Source organism: Elgaria multicarinata, chromosome 1 (assembly GCF_023053635.1).
Source record: "Elgaria multicarinata webbii isolate HBS135686 ecotype San Diego chromosome 1, rElgMul1.1.pri, whole genome shotgun sequence".
Lineage (NCBI taxonomy): Eukaryota > Metazoa > Chordata > Lepidosauria > Squamata > Anguidae > Elgaria > Elgaria multicarinata.
This window is the reverse complement of record NC_086171.1, coordinates 164,639,172-164,646,358: the sequence shown is the minus strand read 5'-3', so window position 1 is coordinate 164,646,358 and position 7,187 is coordinate 164,639,172.

Genomic DNA, 7,187 nt, shown 5'->3' with positions numbered 1-7,187 from the left:
CTTACTCTCATCAATCCAATCACTAGCTCAAAATATACATAAAAATATCTTCCTTATCGCTCACATAAAAGTGTGTGTCCAGAAAAACAGGCACACTGCAAAGGAAAATTCCTGCCTACAACACATACAAAAAAGTAATGCTTATTATTGAAATTACGTTATATCATTTTTGTAAGTGGCTCACTTTTCTTCATAAGCGCATCTAACAATGAAAGGGTAAAACCACCCAGAAATAAAAAGTTTAAGGCCCAATCCTTAAAAGGCTTGAACAGACATTCCAGAAGTTATTTCTTCATTTCCTTCCGATGGAGAAATGGTGGTGAAAAGAAGATTTAACTCTCTGTTTGATTTGTCACACCAAATGAATCCCACAGACAACAGTTATTATTATTATTTATTTATTTATATAGCACCATCAATGTACATGGTGCTGTACAGAGTAAAACAGTAAATAGCAAGACCCTGCCGCATAGGCTTACAGTCTAATAAAACAGTTGTGCACAGCTGTGCAGGAGGATATTTAAAAGTAGCATCCCCACCAAAATATAGACAGCCATCCATCCTAGTCAACAACTGTCAGGAAATGGTGGAACCATATTTCCTGCCCACAGAGCCAAATTCCTCCCAAGGTAAAACATGGAGGTGGGGACGGGGGAAGTTGCTAAACTAGTTCTGTAGTTTGAAGCCACTCCCACCAATACCAGTCATAATTGCTGATTGCTTCACCACATCAGAATCACTAGCACTAGGGCACTGTAATAAATTAAAAGCCCACCATTAAACACAGCCACAAAATACTGGAATACTGAGTGTATCATGTGGTGAGTGCATCTTGTGAAGTGTGAGTGAAGTAGATGTTGCCATAATGAGGGGGAAATTCTTGTGTTGATTGACCCTTAGTCAATTTCATAATCCAATCTAGTCAGTTTCACAATCTGGCTAGAATACCTGTGGGTTGGTTGTTTATCAGTTGCACTATTCTTCCATAGCATAACTGAGAATATTTTTCTTAAAAAAAAAAGTTCCTGCTGCATAGGACTAGAGGATTACAGCGTTACAGGATTCCATTCAGAACTTACATATGTGTACTCAGAAGTAAACACTGCTGCTTTTCATGTAATTTAATAATTAAATAGCTTGCAAAAAGGGGGTGAAAGCCAACAGGGATATATGCATTTTGTAAAATCCATTCTGTTTGTGTTTCATGTATGGTCAGTTGCCTTTCATTCTTTTGTCCACTCATTGACCAACACAGTTTCTTTTCAATCTTCCAAATTTGCACAAATTATAATTTGTGCAAATTCACACTTGTACAAATTCACAGATCCCCTCCAAAATGTGCAAATCCCCCCCCTCAAAATGCACATTTTCGTACTTTAGCCTATAAGGGAAATGCACATTTCAGCTCAGTTTTTTTTTTCATTTTTTGTATTTTTCTATGACTACATTTGCATAAAACTCCAGAAAGTTTTTTTATTTTTTTTAAGTGATCCACAAGTCCATGGAATTCGTGCAACTCAGGAAAAGCTGGTTCGCTGTGGAAGTTGAACTCATTTGATTTCATTGTGATTTCTCTGACATCCTTAAGAGCCAGCAGCCTAAGTCAGAACAGTTCCCTAGAGTGAGAATAGAAGGTCAGAAAACAATAGATTCCGTTTGAGCCATTGAGGTCTTCATGGGCTTATGGATAGCGAACTGAGCTGACAGGACTTAAAGTCAGCCAACTGGCATTTCTTTATTGCCAAAGCCACAATTTCAGACCCTCTTCATCCTACCCAATGAATTTGTCTTTCTTGACAACAAACAATGCATTGTGACAATGGAGAGAGGTGACTTTCTATCTACAATGCATTTATGTGCATATTTATTCAGAAGTAAGTTCCACTCTGTTCAATAGGGTTTTCTGCCTCCCTAGTAAATTTGTTTAGGATTGCCACCATAATTTTGGGATGATTATTATTTTTATAAAAATGCCCAGTCTTTCGTGTAAGTAATTCTAAGAATTTTTCTACTATATTTGTGGCTCTTGTATGCCTTTGGCGTCAATAAGAAACAATTAAGGTCTGTATAAATATTTAAGTGTTAACATCTCTTATATCTTATTAGTATGTAATCAATTATATATTGATATATAGCATGACCTAAGCATTAGGCCCTAGAATCTAGGTGTGGGCACAGGCACAATCTGCAGTTAGTCTGTTCATCTCTGAACTTGCAGTGCGATTTGCAGTGCAACAACAAAATGTTTTTAAAAACAGGTACATTTGAAAATGCACACAAGCAGACATCATCATTGGAAGAAAAAGCATGCATTTCAAATAGCTGCACAATGCATGTTTACATCTGGGGAAATGTGCACAAAACTACACAAAATTTTCTGTGGGGGGGGGAAGCTTGTGATCTGATATGGATATGAGTCAGGACAAGCTTCAAGGTGAAATTTGGAGAACCTTTGAGTTTTGCAGATTCACACATCCCCCTTCTGATGTGGAAACTGCAATTACTTCATTGGCAATTACATCATAACTCAAACTTGCTTCCTTAGGAATTTGGAAGACGTTCCGTAAATGTATGTGTTGACATGTATGTGTAAGTGCAATTGACTCACTCATCAAACTGAGTTCACCCAGATCATCTAATAAAACTTTCTCAATTGCTACTAGTATTCCTGAATCATAACAACATAAGAAGAGCCATGCTGGATCAGACCAAGGATCCATGTAGTCCAGCACTCGGTTCACACAGTGGCCAACCAGGGATCGGACAGGGATGAACAAAGCAGGAAACGAGTGCAACAGCACCCTCCCTTCCATGTTCCCCAACAACTAGTGTATACAGACTTACCGCCTGTGATACTGGAAATTGCACATAGCCAGCAGGGCTAGTAGCCATTGATAGCCTACTCCTCCAGGAATTTAGCCAACCCCCTTTTAAAGCATTCCAAATTGGTGGCCATCACATCTTGTGGTAGTGAATTCCATCATTTAACTTTGTGCTGTGTGAAGAGGTCTTTCCTTTTATCTGCCCTGAATCTCCCACTTATTAACGTCTAGTATTATGAGGGAGAGAAATGTCTCCGTATCCACATTCTCTACGCCATGTATAATTTTGTACATCTCTATCATGTACAAAATGATAGAGATGTAATTTTGTACATCTCTATCATTGTACATCTCTATCATGTATGTATAGCCTCCTTTTTTCAAAGCTGAGCAAACCTATCTGTTGTAACCTTCCCACATAGGAGACATGCTTCAAATTCTTGATCATTTTAGCTGCCTTTTCTGGGCCGGATCTACACTACTGCTAAAGCGCTATAAAACTGTTATAAAGCGCTTTAAATCAGTAGTATAGATCCAGCCCTGTACTTTCCCCAGGTTGTTTTTTTTTTTTTTTTTTTTTTTACAACACCTTTCTTTAGGTGTGGCGACCAAAACTGTACACAGGATTCTAAGTGTGGTTGTACCATAGATGTGTATAAAGACAGTATGATACTGATAGTATTATTCTCAATTCCTTTTCTTATAATGCCATACATGGAGTTTGCCTTCTTTACAGCGGCTGCACACTTGGTTGATATTTTCATTGAGCTGTCCACCACAACACCAAGATCTCTTTCTTGGTTGGTCACTGCTAGCTCAGACACCATCAGGTTATACTGGGATTTTTTTTATTTATTTATTTTGTCCCAACATGCATCAGTTACCGTGCTGAATATTTGAAACTGTACATTTATAGTAAGAAAAAGGATGGAAGAAGCAGCGGAAAACATGGCAGGGTTACAAGTGGAAGATGATGACCTCTGGACCCCCTGTAAAATGCTATGGGTTGGATCCAGGAACTGTCTTCCATATGAGAAAGAAACTTTCTGTGAGAGAAGGGCTCTGCTCCTGAATGCTCCCTCTGCCCAATTTTCAGGGATCCCCTTCCACATTCGCACACACACCATAGCTCTTCCCATCAGCAGGGTCTCCTGTCTCTTCGTGTACCATTTTCAGGAGACTGGAAAGGGTTGGGAAGTCCTCTTCTGCTATTGCAATTGATCCAGCTTAAATCTGGATCCAACCCTATGAATGAGGCAGGGTAATTGCACAACAAAAGCTCTGTCAGGAAACACCCCCAGTGTCTCCCTCCCAACTTTACATTACAGGGAGATCAATAAAGATAAAAATCTAACATTAAAATTGTCTGGTGGAAACTCAGAGCATAGTAATGAGAGTATGAAAGTTTTATGACCCAAATGTCCTGACAACTTCATGCTCACAAGCTGTCCAGCAGTTAGCCAGACTCAGGCATTCCTCCACACACGTTTATTAAATGTGTGGAGGATGGAGAAAGGCTGTGCATCCTGAATCCCTCAGCCACCAATGTTATGCTCAATGCCCCAAACATCTGCGCATTGAATGTAGTCATTTTCAAAGAGGCACCTGCAAATGACCAATCGCTCACATAATGACATGCCACATGATGCAGTGGATTAACAACATTAATAAGATATTAATCTCATTAATATGTAGTCAATTATATATTGATATATAGCATGACCTAAGCATTAGGCCCTAGAATCTAGGTATGGACCCAGGCACAATCTGCAATTAGTCTGTTCATCTCTGAACTTGCAGTGCGATTTGCAGTGCAACAACAAAATGTTTTTAAAAACAGGTACATTTGAAAATGCACACAAGCAGACATCATCATTGGAAGAAAAAGCATGCATTTCAAATAGCTGCACAATGCATGTTTACATCTGGGGAAATGTGCACAAAAATACACAAAATTTTCTGTGTGGGGGGTGGGAAGCTCGTGATCTGATATGGATATGAGTCAGGACAAGCTTCAAGGTGAAATTTGGAGAACCTTTGAGTTTTGCAGATTCACACATTCCCCTTCTGATGTGGAAACTGCAATTACTTCATTGGCAATTACATCATAAGTCAAACTTGCTTCCTTAGGAATTTGGAAGAAGTTCCGTAAATGTATGTTGACATGTATGTGTAAGTGCAATTGACTCACTCATCAAACTGAGTTCACCCAGATCATCTAATAAAACTTTCTCAATTGCTACTAATATTCCTGAATCATAACAACATAAGAAGAGCCATGCTGGATCAGACCAAGGATCCATGTAGTCCAGCACTCGGTTCACACAGTGGCCAACCAGCCATCGGACAGGGATGAACAAAGCAGGAAACAAGTGCAACAGCACCCTCCCTTCCATGTTCCCCAACAACTAGTGTATACAGACTTACTGCCTGTGATACTGGAAATTGCACATAGCCAGCAGGGCTAGTAGCCATTGATAGCCTACTCCTCCAGGAATTTAGCCAACCCCCTTTTACAGCATTCCAAATTGGTGGCACACTTTTCTTCACCTCTCACCAAGTGCATTTGTCCCCAGACATCTATGTGGCAAAGTTACACAGAGGTGCAGTTCACCAGATTTTATGCTTGTTAGACTCACGATCACAACCTGGATTCAAGCATTATAACTACAATACAATACATGGATGTTCAGGGATCTCTAAGGCAGGGCAATATGTTCAAGTGAGTCGAGAGAGCAGGTGTCCTTTCTCCACACTTGGGTTGTATCAGGAAGAAGTACCATCCAAATGAGTTCCAAACTCTGTCTCCCTATTATTATTATTATTATTATTATTAGTAGTAGTAGTAGTAGTAGTAGTAGTAGTAGCATTTTGTATACCATCCCATAGCTGAAGCTCTCTGGGCAGTTCACATAATTATGTCAGTCCATTAGACAATAGGGGTTGGACTGGATGTTGGCAGATAATGATGAGGCCAAAATATCTAAAGGAATGTCTCCTCTCAAAAGTGCCTGCTCAGACCCTGAAGTCATCCATGTGCACCAGCTGAAGGAAGGTAGATGGGTGGCTGCAAGATAAAGTGCCTTCTTAGTTGTGACACTCAGTTTTTGGAATGCCCTTCCAAAGGAGACCTGCTTGGCAACTAGACTGTTAGCTTTTCACCATTATCTTCTATTGTCTTATCTTCCCCTAGCATTTTAGACCTGATGGTTGCATTTATATATTTTTCCTATGCCATTTACTTTTTAATTTGGGGGTTGTGTTTTATTCTTTTAGCTTCATGGAATCTGCCCAAAGAACCTTTGTTAATGAACAGATAAAAAACAAATAAATAAATAACATGATGATTGTGTGCTAAACAAAAGATCTTTGGCTTTGTGTGATTAGTAGTGCAAAGCTTACAATTAGAGCTGAACTTCACCCCACCTCTTGTCCCCGCAGCAAAAATGGGCTTATTGAATGGGTGATGGGGAAACCAGATAAGGTTGGTGAGCTGTGTTCAGCTTAGTGGTGAGCTAAAAAGTGTGCAAGTTTGGTTTCAAAATGTATAGTCCACAGTAATAATCCACAAAAGATTTCTGTAAGTTCTCTCAAAGTTCTCCATATAAAAATCATTATAAATCACAATGAAATATAATATCTCTAAATCATACTTAAAACTAAAAACTAATACTTAAGAGTCAACAGGAAAAACAAAAACGAAAAACCATCCATGGCAGCAGCAGCTCTCAGAACAAAGTTCTTAACAGGCATGTTGCTGCGAAGTTCACCTCCTCAGCCTTTTAGCTTAAGGCTGTTGACAAAGGCTGGGCTCAAAGGAACTGCAATACTGCTCCGCATTTGTGGTCAGCCCTGTTTACTCATTAGGGCTCAAATGTTCAATCAATGCATGAATGAAGAGTGACTGTGCCAGCTGGTTCTGCCCCTGATATGCTGTCCATCCCACCAGCTCTGCTTTTCTCGACACCCACATGTTATTTATTTGTATCTTATTTATATATCTCCCTTCCTCAGAAGGGGTAGAATCCAATTAAAGTCCTACTTATAGTAGTCCCATTGAAATGAATGGTATTCAGTTAGTCATGACTGTCTTAAGTCCCATACATTTCAATAGGTCTACTCTAAATACCCCGTGCAGTTAATATCCTGTGTAGATTGGACCCAGGACAGCTAATAACCGATACAAAACAGTGCGACACTAACACCATTAAAATCATAATTCTAAAATTACAAATACATTGAAAAATACAATAAAACCATCACTAAAACATCAGAAAGTAGATAAAAGACTTTTAGAAAGGCAACTTAGAGGCCCAACTGGCGCCAATGCTGACTTTATTCCAGTGCCAAGTAAAAACATGGCTT